Source organism: Mauremys reevesii, linkage group 3, assembly GCF_016161935.1.
Source record: "Mauremys reevesii isolate NIE-2019 linkage group 3, ASM1616193v1, whole genome shotgun sequence".
Taxonomy (NCBI): Eukaryota; Metazoa; Chordata; order Testudines; family Geoemydidae; genus Mauremys; species Mauremys reevesii.
This window is the reverse complement of record NC_052625.1, coordinates 153,859,940-153,878,904: the sequence shown is the minus strand read 5'-3', so window position 1 is coordinate 153,878,904 and position 18,965 is coordinate 153,859,940. Positions and strand designations below refer to the sequence as shown.

Sequence of the window (18,965 nt, the reverse complement as noted above, 5' to 3'; positions counted from 1 at the left end):
GTGTGGAGTGGGGGAGGGAAGAGAGAGACTAACAAGATCTTAGTTGTTTGAATTCATTAGATGAAGGACACTGTGTCACAACAATACACTATATCATTTTCCTCATGTATGGTTCCCTTTCAGCTATTGCAAGATAAACAGATTAGATCTATATCAAAGTCAAAGCAAGGTCACATCTAAAATGCTAGACAGTTTTACCAGTAAGGTAAGGGCCATTTATGCAAGACAATTTAAGATTAGGTGTTTCCACTATATGATGATTTTCCAATTTATATTATGCACAATTTGTATACTGTAAAGTAATTCATTTAGCAGGATATGTACATTTAAAGCATTAAATAAAATGTGTTAAAAACAGAAATATTAGGTAATTAAAGCTTTTTATATATTAATGGTGTAGATGCAGAGATTTTGAACGACTATGACTGAGAAATTAAAGAGCGTTCCAACAGGCTAATACACTTTTGGGATGGTTTTCATAAACTTGTGCCTTTATGTTCACATCTTAGCATGATAACTTTCCATGTTATCAGTGGTAGTGTAACTAAGCAAATTTCTGTTATAAGCCCATTGAGTTTTTCACAGAATGTCAAATAAAAATTATATGAATTATCTGGTGAAGGTGGTATAGAAGGGCAAGAGAAAATCGTTATAAAAAAAAGGTGACAAAACTGTCATTCAAATTAATCTCATGCTACTATTGAAAGTTAGCTGGGCAACTAAAATGGCTCCACTTTTCCACCACCTGAAATATGGATAGAATGACACAGGCAAATGCATAAAGGTAAATTCTAATCATTTAGTTAAATTCATCTAAATGTCAAAATGCTAACAAAATAATAATGCAAACCAAAACATGGGGAATTTACAAGACCCATGATAAAAAAAAAGGTCACTCCTTCGCATGTTGCAACCCATTCCCCTACTGTACGTTGTCTACTTATTACAACTTATCTGGGCAGAGACTTTGTTCTCATATTTAACATTAATCCAAAGTTTTTCATCCTTCCATTTCTATCACATAGAGTACAGGCAGGGATAAGGGGGAAATTACGACTTAATTTGGCGTTCAGCTCTTAGTCCACTATATTATAGAAAAAGTGTACTATTTGTTGATATCTCAGAGTTGGGAATAAAAGCTGTTTGTGCCTGTTCTGCAATGCCTTGACTCAGTATTTTAGAGCTGTGAGTTGATACACAGAATCCAATGCACTGAGCAAACATGAGTGCAGTTGCAGACAGGTGAAATTCAGCACAGTATTTTCCATCTCACTTTCGTAAAGTGACAGTTCAGACATCTTAATAGGAAAGATTTATCAGTTTCCCAAAATACAGCTTGAACAACACTTAGTGCTTTATGTCAGATGCCTCCCCGTATTGTCTGATGTAAGTTTCACTTTTTAATGTGGTTTATTTAGGAGGATGAATAATATATTGAGTTATATAGAAGTATTAAAACAGTCTCCAGGTGGAAATATTTGGGGGGGAAAAAACCCAGGAACTTACTTGTTGGGCCCAATTCTTCCTATTTCAACTTCCATTATAATTTATGTAAGTTGCACACTCAACCAGGGAACACCACACTGCTTGGCCATTAAGAGAATATTCCTGGAAATTCAAGACATGAACTGTATTATACATTTACAAAAATTAGTTGAATGGATTATTGTAATTAAAGAAGCTCAGTTAGCATTTCATATCATCTGGCTCCCATCATTAACATTGTTTTCTAGAAGTAAATTAAAACAAGTTTCAAGTCAAATAGTTGGATTGGAGAGCAAATGTCACTTTACTGTTCTACATTTTAGAAATTTTAGGAAAATGACTTATTGGCTGGTAATGGTTGCACGAAACTGACTCCCCTGGCCTCCTTCAGCAGGTGTTGAAAAAGGTTTAACTGCTTGTGTAGAAACAGTTTTTGGGACCATTTCATAAAGCTTACAAGACCCTATGGGGCACAGGACTAAAGTAAGTGATAATACCACACAGACCTAGTGCCAATACCTGCTAAGAAAACCTATCAATTCTTCAATATTTTTAGGAAATTTATACATAAAGTTTTCCTATACACTCAAGAGGTTTCCAGGTAAACTCACTCTGCATCTATGATCTGTGACAGAAGTATCCACAATGAAGTGGATGCAATTTTCATGTGGTAATGTGAAATAGCAAGTTGCTGTGGCTAGTAGTTTGGAGTGGGGAAAAGGTTATTCCTGAAGTTGCACACTCAGCAGCTGGATCCTATCTTCAGTACTTCTGGTGGAACTGTTACAACGAGAGGGAACACAATTACTGAAATGCAAGTATTGAGTACCTTGCATACCTTTTTCTGTAAATCAACTAAAGATAGATACAAGTTTCCCAGATTTGCCATCTGCCCCAGTAACTTGTTGTCTTTTGCTTTGAAATCTGTCTACACTGTAAGCTAGAGGTGTGACTCCCAGTCCGTGTACACATACTCTCAGTAGCTCTCATCGAGCCAGCATGAGTATAAACAGCAGTGTAGCCATGGTAGCACTGTTGGCAGCAGTGGTGGCTAAGCCATGCCAAGTACATACCTACCAGTTTTAGGCTCAGCTGTACCTCGACAGCGGCCAACAGCAGTACCCAGCTACATTGCTCTTTACACTTGCACTAGCTCAATGAACGCTACTGTGAATATGCATACGCAAGCAGGGGAATCATACACCCCTTCCTTGCAGCATAGACAGAGTCTAAAACTGAACAGAGAAGCAGTGACGGGGGGAAAAAAACTACAGGCACTGCAGGATTATATACATTAAGTTTATTAACCTAATTTCATTAATGTAAATTATTTACATCAGAAGCACTAACCTTGATACTTAAGTTATGGAAAATATCTTTGAGAACTGAGCTCACTTCATTTTAAGCTTCCCTTTCTACTCTTCTTACATCCCTCCTTTTCTGTCTTCAGCCCACAACATCCCACATTTGGGCTTCAGACAGTTGAGAAGCATAGTCAGGGATGGAAAAAACCCACTGGCCCACAGCAAACAGAAAGCTTCCCCAATGTCATTTTCTGCAGAAACTAAGCTTTGATTTTTGAAGCATTAAGTTTCTAGCCCTTATGATTGAGAATAAAGCCTTCCAAATGCAAAACTGGGATACATTAATGAAATGCTTTGTTACTAAGCTTGCAGACAGGTAGTTCCAAGACTTCTCCTGCTGCTCAGAGCTGTCCTTGGCTGCAGTAAGTGAAAACTGACAACTATATTTTCAGAGTTGTTTTTCCAGATTCCTAAGAGCAGCATTTAAAGTGACAAGAATCAAGTCAATTTCATTCTAGTGCTGTCCCAGACAGCCTGGAGCAGCAACAAGTGGAGGCAGATCCAAAAACCAGACACTTTAGGAAGGTAAGAGTAGCAAAGATACATGCCTCTATTGCAGCAAATATGAGTACAGCTGGGCAGGAAACAGTTTTCACAATTTCAAAAAGTTTTACCATCCCAAATCAGATGAAGAGCTGAAATTTCAAAATTTCACACACTGAAAAGCCCCCCCCCAAAAAAAACTGGTTCGGGTCAACTGAAACATTATGATTTTGTTTTTAAACTTTGTTTCAAAATTTAAATTACTTGACAGTGTAAAAACATAAAAAAATGAAAAGTCATTCCTAATAAAAAAAAATGTACATTTCAAGTATCAAAAAAAGGGTTTGTTGTTTTTTTTTTGGTCAAAACCAATCTTCCCATGAAAAGGTTTTGCTTCAATGAACTGGGCATTTTTCTACAGTGAAAAAGTTTCATCCAAAAATTCCTGACCAGCTCTAACCAGGAACCTGGGGAAGAGAAAGTAGCAGAGAAGCCCCAACAACTGTTGAAACTGCTGAGAGGCTCTCAGACGGGAGCACGGAAACTGGGGGTGGGGTCAGCTGAAATATTGCTTATTTCTTCTAAAAGCCAGAGAAGAGGCAGAGAGAGCTACTTTGAGTTTCAGACACCTACTAGCAAGAGTTTCATACAAAAGATGGAGTCATCCAAGGGGAGTTCAAGATCTCTGGTCGGAAGAATCCCAACTCCCTCCTATAAAGGTATTTGTCCCTAGGGAGTGGAACCCCTGATCTTTCATTGCCATTTCTGGCCTGTAAGTTTTTTCCTCAGGTTATTAGGGTCAGGTAAAAATTTCCAGGTCCTACAGGAGCCTGGATAGACATATGAGGGCGGACTTTATGGGAAGTTAGAACAGAAAAGTATGGGAGCAAGGGGAGGAGGAGAGAGTTTTTAGGAAAAGACGACTGCAGAGAAAACACAGTATAGGGACAAAGAATAGAAGGAAAGAAGAAAAGGGAGAAACAAGACCGCTCAGGATTATCCACTGTGAACCATACAACAAAAGCAAGAAAAATGCAGCAGTATGACCTGTTAAATAGCACTGAAATATATTTTACAAATTTCACCAATATTCAGTGAATAATTTATATAACAAACACTTTTTGTAAAACACAGGCAGCTCTAGGTGAGCAAATGCTACACAGAAAATACATTAGATCAGGGGTTCCCAAACTTGGTTCATGACTTGTTCAGGGTAAGCCCCTGGCAGGCTGCAAGACACTTTGTTTACCGGGCTGCGCCACTTCCCACAGCTCCCATTAGCCATGAACAGCGAACCACGGCCATTGGGAGCTGCAAGTGGCCGTAACTACAGATGCTCAGGTAAACAAGGTGTCTCGCGGCCTGCCAGGGGTTTGCCTTGAATAAGCCGCGAACCAAGTTTGGGAACCCCTGCATTAGATGAATAGAGATGAAATTCACTGAACATATTCAATAAATATTTTTTCCTGCTATTTGATCAGCCCTATCAGTAAGTTAAAGTTAAATAGTAAATTTGATTGACAATGTCTACAGTTCACTACAGAACACATGAACAGTAGAAAATTGTTTTATTCTTTTAAATTTCAGGGATGGGGGTGGGGTGCAGATATTTTTCACTCTGGCATGTAGGTGTCAAGTGAATATTTCAAGCCCTAGGTATGGTTAAATATTGACATACCTAGTGTAGAAGAAAACTGAGGCCTAAGACTCCTTTACACCACTCTGCCAGAGAAAAAGATCTAGTGGCTAGAGCACTAATTTATGATTGGGGAAGATACTGGTGCAAGTCATCATTCCACCAGACTTTCTGTGTGATGGTGGGCAAGTCAATTGGGGAAGTAAGTGAAGCACAGAAGCCTATCGTCAAACTGGGGATAGTACATCCCTACCTCACAGGGTTGTTGGGAGGATAATATATTAAAGATTGTGAACTGTTCAGATACTCCAGTAATGGGGGCCATATAAGTACATAAGATAAGAGCCTTTAATGAGGCAAAAGGTAGCTCCTAGGTATACTCAATTAACTCCCTAGATGGCATAAAGCTGCCACAATGATGCCAGCCCCCACATAGCATTCCAGGGTAGGGAGCAGGCAACTACAGAGTGCCCTGTGCTTAAACTAGTTTTGGCTTCCCACGGCCTGGAGACAGCTCTAAATTTACATCAGGCAGGCCCCTGGCTGCCCCAGGAAGAGAGAAAACACAAAGTGGTGTGAACCTTTTCCTCTTCATTGCCACTCTTCCTGTGCGCAGAAACAGAGAACAGGAATGCCTAGACACCTAGGAACAATTAGCTCAAATCATGGCAGAGGCTACATAGTCTCAAATAACTAGGTGTTGATAAGTTGACTTCCACTCTTTTACTGTACAGAGATCTTTTTAGTCAAGATCTTAACAAGCAGAGATCTGTGAAGATTTCACAGATCCCATAGAACTTTCGTAAGAGCAGGAATTTGAACTAATGCCTTTAGTCAAAGTTTTCTCACTAAAACGTAGTGCAATGTATTAGTTGGTTGCTAACGTCACATCCATGGTATTTATATACCAGTCTGTGCCATACATAATAGGAAATCTTGGGCGCGGCCCTGACAAAGCAATTCAACTATTTTCTGGGTGTTCTGCACAAATTATCATCACTAACACCACATATTAAAATGGTTTTATAAGAGGCTTGTTTACAGGGAAGTGTATGGCTAAAATAAGGAAACATTCTTGTCCTTAAAGAAGCACATAGTAAATTAACTCTAATTGTCATCAAATATAGAGTGGGGTATTCACTGCAGGCCAAACCTGCTTGAATTCTAGCCCTCAGTTGATTTATGAAGGATTCCCTGTTCCTGGGTATCAATATTGCATTGAGGCGAGTAAGGTGAAGAGGAGAACACCTATAAGCCAGTTAACACCTTTATGTTCCCATGGTTGGTAATTAAATACCATGACCCAGGGGATAAAGTGTTGACATTTATTGCCAGGGTCATGGACCTGAAATCCTGTTAATGTTATACCTTTACGTTCCTATTACCTCCAGTGCAATTACTGATTAAAGAGTTACTTCTTACAGCTTTTCTAGAAGTAGAGGAAAATGTAACTGAGTCAAAAAAAAAAAAAGCACCAGTTAAAAGATCCCTATTAGACCAAGTAACTCAGTTAAAGGGGGTTAGCTATTTAAATAGGCCAGTTAAATAAGCCATAGTTGGGCACTAGTTAGTATGCATCTCTCACATTTCCCCCAGTACTGACACATTGAAGTTTTAAACCAGGAAGGGGTGAGTGAAAAGATCAAGTGAGCCTCCATTTTTTTTTTATATCATGTTCTTAGCCAATCACTGGAGGTCAGAATTATCTGGGTTATTTCTTCTCTTCTTACTCCAACCCTTTCCCCCTAGTTATAACGTGCAGACATAGCACTTAAAGTAGCCTCTTAATACTTCAGATATTTTCTTCCTACTCTGAAAGCCCAGTGTAAACTCTAAAGAACTACTATACATTTTAGATCTATTATAGTAACGTGATAAAGAATTATGAAGGATGACATAAGAACAGTGCTTTGTTGGAAAGACAGGGTCAAGAGACGCATGTTCTTTTCCTGACTTTGCCAGTGAGTTAATATTATAACAATACAAAAGGGGCCCTTTGTGCTCTAAATGCCATACAAATGCACAAGTGTGAAGATTTCCAAAGCCAACTAAGGGATTTGGCCTCACTTTGAGATTATGTGTTGCGTGGTGGAGTGTACTAGTTGGCTTTGAAAACCTTGACCTTGTTCTCTTCCCCAAAGTGCTTAACATCTGTATATGGCCCTCATCACAATAGTATCTGAGTACCTGATATTATTAATAGATTTGTCCTCCAAACACCACAGTGGTGTAGTAAAGTATCATCTCCATTTTACAGACATGAAACTGAGGTACAGGTTAAGTCAGTGGTTCTCCGCCGGGGTACGCAGAGGTCTTCCATGGCGTACATCAACTCAAAAATTTCATACAGGCAAAATGATAAAGTAATTTTTCAGAAATAGTGTGCTGTGACACTTTTATAGTTATGTCTGATTTTGTAAGCAAGTAGTTTTTAAGTGAGGTGAAACTTGGGGTACACAAGCCAAATCAGACTCCTGAAAGGGGTACAGTAGTCTGGAAAGGTTGAGAACCACTGTGTTAAGTGAGAGGAATCTGCGGCTGAATCAAGAATTGAACCCAAATTTCCTAAGTCCAAGTCAATAATGCTCACTTGGTAAGTGTGCTTCCAGATACTTGGTTGAAAGGATGTTCTAAATGCAAAAAATAAGTACCATTTAATAAGCCTATGAAACCCTTTTCTAACGTAACTGTTAGTTAATATATACTGGTAAGCAATTGATAGAGGGTTTTCTTCCTTAAGGGCTTGTCTGCACAGCCCTGCAGTCAGGATTACCAGGGTGTGAATTCTAGAGAGAAGTTTGCTAGTTTCACCTAATTCCCAAAAGGTAGCTCACAAAAATCACCCCATAATATTATCTCCAAACAATAGCAGTCAGAGGCTTTGATAGTAAATGATTAAAAAAGATTTTTGTTAGACACAATCAACATAGGTCTGATTGGTGTTTTAGTTTAATAAAAAAAATAAAAAACAGAACAGGGCACTAAGATATATTCACTTCTATTTTGAGGAAATACCTGTCAGTCAGTCAAGATTTTATCACTTGCATATCTTGCAAGTCTCCTGCCGCTTGCATAGAAAGAATACTATCCTCAGGCATAGGAAAATGTGGTACATATTTCCATTTTCCATCTTGTCCTAGAAACTTTTTAACCGAAGCAGAGCATGAAGTGTTACGAATTATTTTTAAACCATTTATTCAATGAGAAATATGACTTTACTCCAATTACACAACCTTACATACTTCAGTGAAATTTATATTAGTTTTGGCCTGATACTACAGTCCTTATTCTGCCAAAGCTCACATCAGCTTCACAGTTAGGATTGCAGGATCATCCTCTTTAGCTGCATTTGTATAATCCAGGAGTAATACAAAATGAAAGTATATCAGCTATGGAATACACAGAGAATTTTAGCTCATCTTTCCATAGACACCAACATGATTAAACTAAGTTACTTGGGGTTGTCGTCAATTTATTTCATCAACTTCACCAATATACAGACACACTATAGTTTTATTTTAGTGTTTGACCTAGATCACTAGTGATGTGGTAAATTAATTACCTATCAGAACTTTCTGATCGTGTGTGTGTGTGTGTGTGCACGCGCACGCATAAAATCATAGAATCAGAGTTGGAAGGGACCTCAGGAGGTTGATCCTCTTTCCCAAGGAGAGTCCCCGCACAGAGTGAAGTTGGCAGGGGTCTGACTGCATCCATGCAGTTGCAAAATCAAGACTTGAGAACGAGCTTGAAAAACAATTTCTGATTTTGCATTGTATGCATTCTATTCAGGATCGAGTGTTCTAGGTTTTGCTTTTTTCAGCGTCAAGAAAATAGTTTAGAAATCCAAACAATCATCACTCTCTTTTGCAGTCCAATCTTTTTAAGTACTTATATGTTTAATTAACGAATCAATTAATTTTCAATGGTAGTGTCCAAGATATGAAGGGCTATTGATATTAGGACCAACAGGTATTAGATTTCATTGTCGGCATTTACATGCTTTCCTTACTTTCCATAAAGAGAGATTACTTGTAAAACTGATACACAGGAAAACAAAATTTAATTCTAATCTACAAACTACACAAAAATCCCAGAAATGCTAAAATATACAGCAGGAGATATTACCTCAGTTACAAATCTGGCCTTTAGAACATAGATGTAACAGAAATTAATCCTCAATTAGACCCCTTACTAGCGGCCTCTCAATAATATTGCTATTTTGAGTATCTATACAATTTTTGGTTAAAAGAGTCCTGTGACTAAGAGCCATAATGCAGTAGTAAGAGTTTTCTCCCATGTACAACTATTAGCATTTAGAGCTAAGTTTTTTCCAAACCAATATTTTATATTCAGAATGTTAGTATTAAGATGACTAGATTTTATTTTAAAAAGATGCTAATGTAAAGGTTCATAGAGAAAATACTGAAACCCTGCATTTTAATTTGTGCTAGACAAATATAACCTTTAAACCTTTCAAGGTTACCTTTCCCTATTTGAAAATGCTTCAGGAAAGAGAAAAAAAAATGCAGTTTAGGAGACAAAAATTTCCATTACTCTCTAACTAGAGGCCACACCCTACACAACAATTAATGACATGAAAGAATTTTGAATCCAAACTCTACAACAAGTATCCAGCCTGAGGCAAAGTAAAACTTTCTCATTTTCAGAGAAGAAAAGAAACTCTTACTCAATAAGTAGCAATTATGCTGTAGAATTTATATGCTGAGCACGACTGAATGTAAGAACACCAGAGCAGTCAACCATAGCTTTAGCGCTTTGAGTATGATTAACAGAATGAACTTTAAAAGGTCAATTAAATGTCAACAGATTTTAAAGAGATATTCTTCTTAAGTTTGGTCAATGTGTAATGGCACCCTCTAAATCAGTAATGTCATCTTTACATTTAAATTCTACACAACCTAAATTTATGTATGCACATACAGGGATAGATAACTTATTTTCGATAAATTAATTAGTATTTATATTGTCGGCTTTAATACGACTAAGCTGTCTTTTATTAGTTGTGTTTAATCAAGTACACTGAGACACCCTTTTTTCATTTCATTCTAACCCACAAGGGAAAAACAGTTTGTTTCACAGGATGAAAGCTTAGTAAATTACAACATTAGAACGTATAGGTTTTCTGAGAACACAACTGAGTACGTTTCGTGGCTGTAACTCTTGAAGAACATAACTTTGTCACAAGTTTGGCAAAAGAGACTGTGACCACAATAAATAAATAAATAAATAAATAAATAAATAATGATTTTAAAAGATCACATATGTATTTTATTTTGCCTCTTCACTGTCACTTATCTTCATAGGTAAGTTTTTAGTGGCTAGAGATTCTAGGAATATCTTAAAGCCGGATTTTCAGTGGATATCAGTGTTCAACACTTTCTGAAAATCAGGCCTCTAATGGCATCTCAAATTGGATACCCAAAAATCACTAGTAATTTTTGAAACTGTAGGTCTTTATATAGTTGTACAAGGCCTAGCATAACGGGACACAAACCCTGATTAATCTCAGGAAACTACTGTCACAAAAACAATCATATCAATACCAGTTTTCATCAGCAAGACCTTCAAAATAAAGTTAAAATATATTCAAGATTTTTATGGGTGAGTGAGGGGAGGACAGAGGGAGACAATGCAGATTCACTTTTTCTGTAATTAAAAAGAGATACAGTTTTCTGTAATGGTATTTGATAGAACTACATAATGATGCATTACACATTCCTCCACAGGCATGTTTTAACTCCAAATATGAATAATGGATTTGAAGAAAGGATGTTGCTGCACATATTAATCTGACAAAAAAGAAAACACTCCAGAGGGCCTGAGAACAGTCAAGATTACTTTACATGGTCAACAATCACATGACAGAAGGATTAAAAACTTTGAAGTAAATATATACAAGTAGAATTACTTTGAAAATGTAAGAAAAGACTTTTCAGAGTTAGAGATCTGATATAGTTTATCTTGAGATTTTTTCTGCACACTGATGTTGACTGTGCATGCCCACTCAATTTTTTTTTTAAATAATCTAACTTTTAATTGTTTTAAATGAGGCATAGTTAGAATATTTTTCTTCTGGATAGTTATCCACACAAACTAACATCTGTTAAGACTATGTTACTATGGTATGCCAGAGGATCAAAGCCACAGATGATTTTAAGTTTGGTCATATTTAAGTAAAGCTACGTTTAACGCACATAAATACTAGCCACAATTAAAGTTACAAGATACAAGTATGCAGATGTCAGATATCCTTAAAGCTGAAATTATGCAATCATTTTAAGCACCTCTTCAAATTGTTTTCAAGGCTTCCTTAAACTCAGACATTTCCAGCTAATTATAAGGATATAGTAATGTCGATGTGTCAGGCATCAAAGGACATTGGAGTTAGGGTGACCAGACAGCAAATGTGAAAAATCGGGACGGGGGTGGGCATAATAGGAGCCTATACAAGAAAAAGACCCCAAAATAGGGACTGTCCCTATAAAATCGGGATATCTGGTCACCCTAATTGGAGTTCAAAATATAGTTGCTACATGTAATTTCTTTCTACCTGCTCCCGTTTTTGTTCCTGCCAGAAAACAGAAAATTCCTGTATGCAGTGCAGAGTAAATCAGGGCTGGGGGCAAACAGCGGGCGAGGGTGGGTTAAAGTACCAGTCGCTGCAGATCTCACTCCAGCTGCGTCCTGTTCAGTAGCACTTGCGAGTAGTTTGTTACAGCGTGGGGCAGGCTGGAACCAAAACACAACAGGTGAGACCCAGCAGACAGGTTGCTCCTACTTCTGGGGTTCGCTCTCGCTGCTCTGCCCGGCAGGGCTGCAGAGAAGCAGCCCAGACCCGAGAGGGGGATCCGAGAAGCCCACCCGCCCCGAGCCCCAGCCGCATGTCAGACAAGTTGCGAACACCCCGTAGAAAAGTTCCCAAGCGCCGCCGCCGCTGCTGCTTTCCCGGCTACAGTTTCGCGAGCGGCGGCTCCGCTTCCCCCTCCTCGAGGGTGGCTGGTCACATAAGCGGAGCTTGCACGGCCAGAGCCGCCCGCCTCAGGTGCGAGAGCGCCGGCCAAGGGCGGGGGAAGAGGCCGCCGCCCCCAGGAAACGCCTCTCAGGGCGAGTCCCAGCGCGGGCAGGCGGGACTGGTGCCTGCTCCTGGCCGGGGCGCAGCTGCCCGCCCTCCCCGAGCAGCGGCACGCCCGGGGCAGGTCTAGAGGAGCGAGCGGCGCCCCCTCTCCCTACCTGGGCCAGCTCCCGGCGGGCTGCAGCCCAAGCCCCCGGCAAAGTTCCCGACTCCGGCAAAGTTGCCCCAGGCAGGGGGTCTGCTCGGCTTTGGGGCGCACTGCGGCGACCTTCCCCCCGTCCCCCGGGAAGGAGAGAGGACAGGAGTGGGAGCCACTTACCGGAGACACCAGGGGCGCCCAGCCCTGGGAAAACAGCCCCCTCCCCCGGGAGCCGGGTGGCAGCTGGGCCAGAGTGGGCTGGGCATTGTCCTTCGGGCGGGGGAGCGCAGCTGCCGTCGGCTCAGACTCCTCCTTCCCTCGCCATGTTCTTTGTGTGTGTCGCTTGTCTTTGGCCATTTCCCCTGACAGCGGCGGGCCCGGCAGCTCCAGCTCCCCCCAGCGGAGCCCCCAGCAGCAGCGAGAGGTGGGGGTGAGGCGCCGGAGACACCACAGCTGCCCGAGCTGCAGGTGACCGGGCATAACTCCGCTCCCCCCTCCCAATAAACCAAAGGGGATTCCGTCCCCTCCATCCCGGCTCCTCCAATTAGCTCAGGGGGGAAGGGGGCAAGCCAGGCCAATGAAATGCCAGCAAGCCCGGAGAGTCCCATAAGGATGAGCCAATAGAAGGGAGAGAGGAGGCTGCAGATCCGCCCCTACACAGCTCCGTTCTGAAATAAACCAGCTGTGGCCAGATGTGCAGAACAGCTGGGAGGAAGTAGACCAAGGCATTCGCAGTAAGCTGTCGGTTTGCAAACGTTTCTGCGTAGAGGGGTAGTGCTGGCGCGATTGTAAAGCAACTTATCTGGAATGTAATAGCCACTTCGGTAAGGAGTTGTACTAAAAATGCATTTTGTATAAATTCTTAAGAGATTCTGATTTGATTATATGTTGTTCACTTACAAAGACAAGTAACAAATGTGCAAAAAATGAAGAAACATTTTATAATTAAAAAGCCCTGATGTCTTTAACATTGTTTTGTTAAAATTCAAAATCAAGTTTTCCAATTCTGTTTAAAAAGCTACTATTTTTGTCTTTTGAAATAGTTCATCTCAATTTTTATTTTCATCTAACAAGTTTGTAGAAGTTACTGATAAATAATGGAAACTGTGATTAAGCTTTCACAAAGAAAGTTATACAGCCAAATTGCAGAAAATAATTGGCAACCTTATTGCAGGATATCCTATGATAGGAGTCCCTTCTAAATGCTCATTATACCATAAGTTTGGAGACTAGCTCTGTGAGTCCTCCATGCACTAGATTGTATAGGCTGCAGCCCTTGGTGAGGGTTCCCATAAATACTCCTGTTTCAAATAAGTAACACAAAAAACCTGTTTTGATTGGCAAAAACAGAAGATGCAAGTAGCCAAGGTAAAACTCCAACAATTACAATAAAGATCAAACTAAGTTCCTAACTTTATCCACTAAGGGCAGCATGGTACAGGATTAAAAAGATAGATAACAATATTACTGGGATCCCTCTACACCATTTTCCTGGCTTCTGGCCACTGCCTTGTATCTTCTTGCTATTGCCACTACTGTGCTAACAACATGAGTTTTTGCCTGACTTTTAGCTTTCCAGACCAAGCTCTTAAGCTCCTTGCTTTCTTGTCTTCCCCCATAGCCAGTTCCCAGGCTGCTACCTCTGACCTGGTGCTCCTGTTTCCACTCAGCCTCCGGCTCTTTCCTGAATCAGGTCCCCACTGGTTTCAGGATGTTACTTCCTTTTTTGGTACTCTATGGACTATAGATTTCTGTACTAGCTGGACATTGAACAGGTAACTAGCCTCCACTGACTAGAGCTTTCCCCTCCAGGTCAGCCAGAGTCAGGGGGAGATACCTAGTAACAAGCCAGTAGATTCATTACATGCTTTTTCATTCTACTTTATAGTTTTTTATATTTCTTAGAAAATGCATGAAATTTACTTTATATATAAAATATAGTAATTGTGGTTTTGTGACACAAATGGTTTTGGATTAACCTGATAATAAACAAACCTTGGTCCCAAACCTGCAGAGATTTACACATTGTGAGCAGTCCTATGGAAGCCATTGATGGGACTGCACAATAATCTATATAATAAGATTCCTGGAACATCACTCTGTGTATTATGCTGAAGCCAAAAATGTCTATTGAGTCACTGTGAAGTGATAGAAGCAGCTACAAACATGGTTGAGAGTTCTTTGTTCAGAATATCACCAGGCTCAATCATTTATTAAACTCTCTTTAATTTTTAAGCTTTCAACCAGTTTGACTTTACAATTTACACCTGGATGGTGTACAGCTATAGTAAGGCATGCTAAGAGTCCTAGACTATTGTGATACCTGTCAGCAGTAACTCAACCAATCACCACCCTTACTCTACAGGTAATTTACAGGCAACAACTTCATTAGTTGTATGAGGAAGACTGCACAAATAGATTTTGTGGCCCAACTGCCTGTTGCACAGGCTTTCAGCTACTAGTTTCCCCATAAAGACTTACCTATTTTCCATTATTTATAAGTAATTACTGCAGACTTGTTAGATGAAAATACAAATTTAAATTAACTATATTTCAGAATAAATCAAAACATAAAATATACTGTTTTAAACCAAGCTGGCAAAGCATTTGATTCTGAAACTTAACACAAACAATTAAACACTGTAGGGTTTTGTGTGTGTGAGATCAGTGGGGTTGTTAAACCAATAATTTGTTACTTTTGGGGTTTGTATTACTATCCTATGAGTTATCCCAGTCTTCAACACAATCACTTGGAGAGTAGCCAATAAGACTATAAGTATCTTCAGTATGGTGGTGAGTTACCAAAAGTGACACAGAACTTTAGAAAGGGAGACTTCAATAAAATGAAGAGATTAGTCCTAAATTCAAAAGTAAAGGAAAGCATGGCAGGGATGCTACTTAAGCCAACAATGATAGAATCTCAAAAGGCACGTATTCCTCACAAGAAGAAAGGAACCAGGAAGGCAGTAAGTAAACCAGTATGGCTAAATGGCAGGGGTCGAAAGGTTACATAAGCAAAAGCGAGAGTCTTCAGTTTAGAAATCTAACCCTAGTGAGGTCAAGAAACAGGAGCAAAAAACAGGCAACATGTAAGAGAGAAATAAGGAGGGCTCAGATGGATTTCAAAGAGCAAATAGCTAAAGGTATAGGAAGAGACAGCAAGAAATTCTTAAGTATATTAGAAACAGAAGTCTGCAGAAGAGTCGGTGGGTCTGCTGGATCACCATAGAATTTAAAAGGAGCCATTAAGGAAGATAAGAACATTTCTGAGAAGCTAAATGACTTCTTTGCCCCAATCTTGGGTCTGATCCAGTAGATCAGTTCCTGTATTCTTATGTTCTTATATCATCACAAAATGCATCCTAGCTGGCCACATTTTCTACACTCCCTGCATTGAAGACATGCCCTTTCAGCCTTTCTGCCAGCATCCTGCTATGTTTGTTTTCCCCATATTGAACACCTCCCCAGCAGTTATGCCAGCTTTTTCACCTCTCGTCTCTACTGCTCCATGCGTTACCAGCTCTGAACTTATTTGTGTGCTTAATTTAAAGTCTGTGGTAACTTAAAATAATGGTGGTTCTCAAACTGTTGTACTGGTGACCCCTTTCACACAGCAAGCCTCTGAGTGTGATCCCCCTTCACTTATAAATTAAAAACACTTTTTTTTATTTTTAACATTATTATAAATGCTGGAGGTGAAGCAGTGTTTGGGGTGGAGGCTGACAGCTCGTGAACACCCATGTAATAACCTTGTGACCTCCTGAAGGGTCATGACCCCCAGTTTGAGAATCCCTGATGCCAAGAGCAGGAACGAGGGCTGGGTTCAGGCCGTCTAGGGGTCCTTTTCTAAAGTAAATCAAATGATGTCTTGAACCTCCCTTATCTTGAGTTGTAATCCTTCCAGGCCAGGGAAACTAAAAATTAATTTCCCTGGTCACTTTTGAAGGTGGTTCATCCCCACCCACAGGCCCTAAGGAGTGTTTGGGAATATGGACTCACAAATACTGTTTATTTGGGGGGAAAGGGGATACGTGAAACAAAAGAAACACCCTGTCGTGTCCCTGTCCCCCCCACACAAATGAACAAAAACCAGTCAGTAGGTCAGGAGTATGGTCATCCCACAATTCAAATTTGAATTGTTGCGGTCCAGTCACAAAACAATCTCCACCTACCTCATGGGTCCAGTTAACCCTCATAGTTAAGGCTAAGGTTTTGTCCCGGATATTTTTAGTAGAAGTCAGGGACATGTCACAGGCAAAAACAGAAAAATTTATGGAAGCCGTGACCTGTCCCTGACTTCTACTAAAAATACCTGGGACAAAACGGGGATCTGCAGATCCTCACATCACCTGAAGCAGGGCAGCTGCGCAGGGGCTAGGAGCCACCTGCGGTAGCTGGGGACTGCAGGTACCCCTGCTGCCTGCAGCTCCAGGGGTCTCCCGCTGCCCGTGGGGGCAGGGAGCTGTTGGGTGCCCCCCCCCTCAGCTCAGGGACCCATGGCATGTGGGAGCTCGGGGGTTCCACTGCAGCTGTGAAGCTTGGTGTCCTCCCATCATCTCCTGCAGCGGCCAGAAGCTGCAGCGAACCCTGCCACAAGCAGCAGGGGTGCTCCAAGGACCACCAGAGGTGGTGGGGTACCCTGCAACTTCTGGCACCCGTGGGCGGGAGGGACCCTGCAGCTCCCCACCATTGAAGTCACGGAGGTCGCTGGAAGTCATGGAATCCATAACTTCCAGTGACTTCCGTGACTAAATTGTAGCCTTACTCATTATCCAAAAATCTCACTCACAGTTCTAGTTAGACTCACTGGTAGTCAGGGGCATCAGGATTGGCTCTTTTCTGTCTCTCTACTCCAGTTCAATGAAGTCCACCCCAGCATAGTCTGTTCTGATTTGCAGCTACCTGGTCGAGTTCCAGACATCGGCTCTGCTGCTGTTGGTCTGGCCTCAATGTGAAGCCAGCTCTATGCCGCTTCCAGTCCAGTCAGGCCCTGCTGTGACGTCAGCTCTGCACTGCCACCACTGGTCCAGGCCTGTTGTTACCGTGAAGTCAGCTCTGAACCACTCCTCCTGCCAATCTCTAACTGGGAGACTACACAAAACAGGGCCTTTGGAGTAGGGTGATCAGATGTCCCGATTTTATAGGGACAGTCCTGATTTTTGGGTCTTTTTCTTATATAGGCTCCTATTACCCCCCATCCCCCATCCCGATTTTTCACATTTGCTGTCTGGTCACCCTACTTTGGAGAGAGCGCTTGGTTCCCTTGAACAGAGCCTCTGCTTGCTGAGCTCAGTCATGCCAACTTACTCTTTTTCTTTTCTTTTTTTTTTTGGCAATTGATGGAATTTTGGATGGGCTGGAACCCATCTGCTTATGACAGGAGAAGCTCCAGCTCTCTAGCAAATCCCAGCATGGCCTGGGAGAAACCCTGCCTCTGATTGGCTGCTTTCCCCCTTTGGGCACCTCCTGAGGAAAAGTAGCCAGTCAGGGCTGCTGCAGTGCTCTCTCTCTACCCCTTCCCTCAGTGAGGAGAGAGGGAAGGAGGGAGCAGAAAGAACTTGGCAAGCTTAAGGCAGCTCACCCCTCTTGTGAACAACAAGACAGCTCCCCTTTCTCCCCCCTCCCTTGCTGCAACATCCCCCTTGAGAAGGGACAAAGGGGGTTGAAGAGTTCCTGGAAGTGATCCCTCAGCCTGAAAGGGATAGAGGGGACCCCACTGCAGCTGGCCCCCAGGCCTGGGAGCAGAGGGTGAAGAACCCCAGGAGGAGCAGAGGTGAGGCTAGAGGGCAGAACTGATGGGAAGCTGGGTAAATGTGGGAGATGGGGGACAAATAGAACTAACGCAGGGCTAGGCAGTCAGAACTGACGGAGCAAGATTGATTTGGAGGTTGGGGGCAGAATTAGTTGCTGGGCAGGAAGATATGGGGCATACTCTCACGCTCACAGGGGATGGACACAGGGAATTCAAAAGACAGATTCCAAAACACAATATAATCTTTGGCCCCAAAACCATAAGATTCTTTTTTAATCTCATGATTTTTGAGGGTCTGACTTGTGATTTATTAACCTTTAATGCTGTCGATATTGTGAGCTTGAATCCTGTTCCCAAACTGGAGTCCATGACCTGTACGGTCATGGTGACCCACATTTTGCAAGCATGTCTTACACAATACCTATTCCCTTTTATGAGTACAGTTACAGTAACAATGCTATAATTTATACAATCAGAACAAATATTAATTCCAACTAAAGCAACAAAACACAGTATGTGGAACTGTAGGCAACCAACATTATAATTTATGTAAATAAGACTGGCCAGAGCTGAGTTTTCCTATCCCTATAAGCCTTCTAGTTTTGAGGTTTCCAGTAACATGTTTTTCCATAAACAAATTGATAGAGAATTACGTGAGTAAATGTCATTCCCAACCAGCTGTTAAACAGTCCTCGTGCTGGGCCAGAACCTCAGCTTGTGCGTGGACTTAAGTGTACTTCAGTCTGAACATCTCTGGCCCCTTACGTAGACTCCAAATCCACCCTCTTTCTGTGGTTTAGTTTATTAGCATAGTTTAACTATAACAAACATTATTATTTTCTTTATGATTGGTATTGCAGCCATGCCTACTGCACCAATCTGTCAGCAGAGCCCACTGTCAGCAGATTACATGAACAAAATATTGAGACACATGGGGGGGGCAGGTCTGGAGTGCTGCTGAAGCAAAAAAATAAAAATAAAAAAAAATAGTGATGTAGGAACTCTAGAAC

General features: G+C 41.3%; 3 long non-coding RNA genes across 7 annotated transcripts in view; 2 read left to right on the top strand and 1 right to left on the bottom strand.

Moving 5' to 3' along the window:
* The window catches only part of LOC120401423, a 50,452-nt gene extending 37,741 nt beyond the window's left edge, over positions 1-12,711 (bottom strand). Inside the window, exons 1-4 of one of the 4 annotated variants that reach the window (XR_005596435.1) lie at positions 12,384-12,711; positions 11,543-11,721; positions 2,097-2,265; positions 1,507-1,608 (exon numbers count right to left, since the gene is read on the bottom strand). This is a non-coding gene — a long non-coding RNA (uncharacterized LOC120401423). Of the gene's footprint in view, positions 1-1,506; positions 1,609-2,096; positions 2,266-11,542; positions 11,722-12,222; positions 12,344-12,383 lie in introns of those variants that run through there. The other 3 variants (XR_005596437.1, XR_005596436.1, XR_005596438.1) reach the window with 3 other exon arrangements.
* On the top strand, positions 124-10,992 carry LOC120401425. Its single transcript, XR_005596441.1, has 4 exons — positions 124-205; positions 3,242-3,374; positions 3,921-4,051; positions 10,719-10,992. It is a non-coding gene; the product is annotated as an uncharacterized LOC120401425 (long non-coding RNA).
* Positions 12,712-12,730: 19 nt separating the features above from the next.
* The window catches only part of LOC120401426, a 29,616-nt gene continuing 23,381 nt past the window's right edge, over positions 12,731-18,965 (top strand). For both annotated transcript variants that reach the window (XR_005596443.1, XR_005596442.1), the window contains exon 1: positions 12,731-13,027. This is a non-coding gene — a long non-coding RNA (uncharacterized LOC120401426). The remainder of the gene's footprint in view (positions 13,028-18,965) is intronic.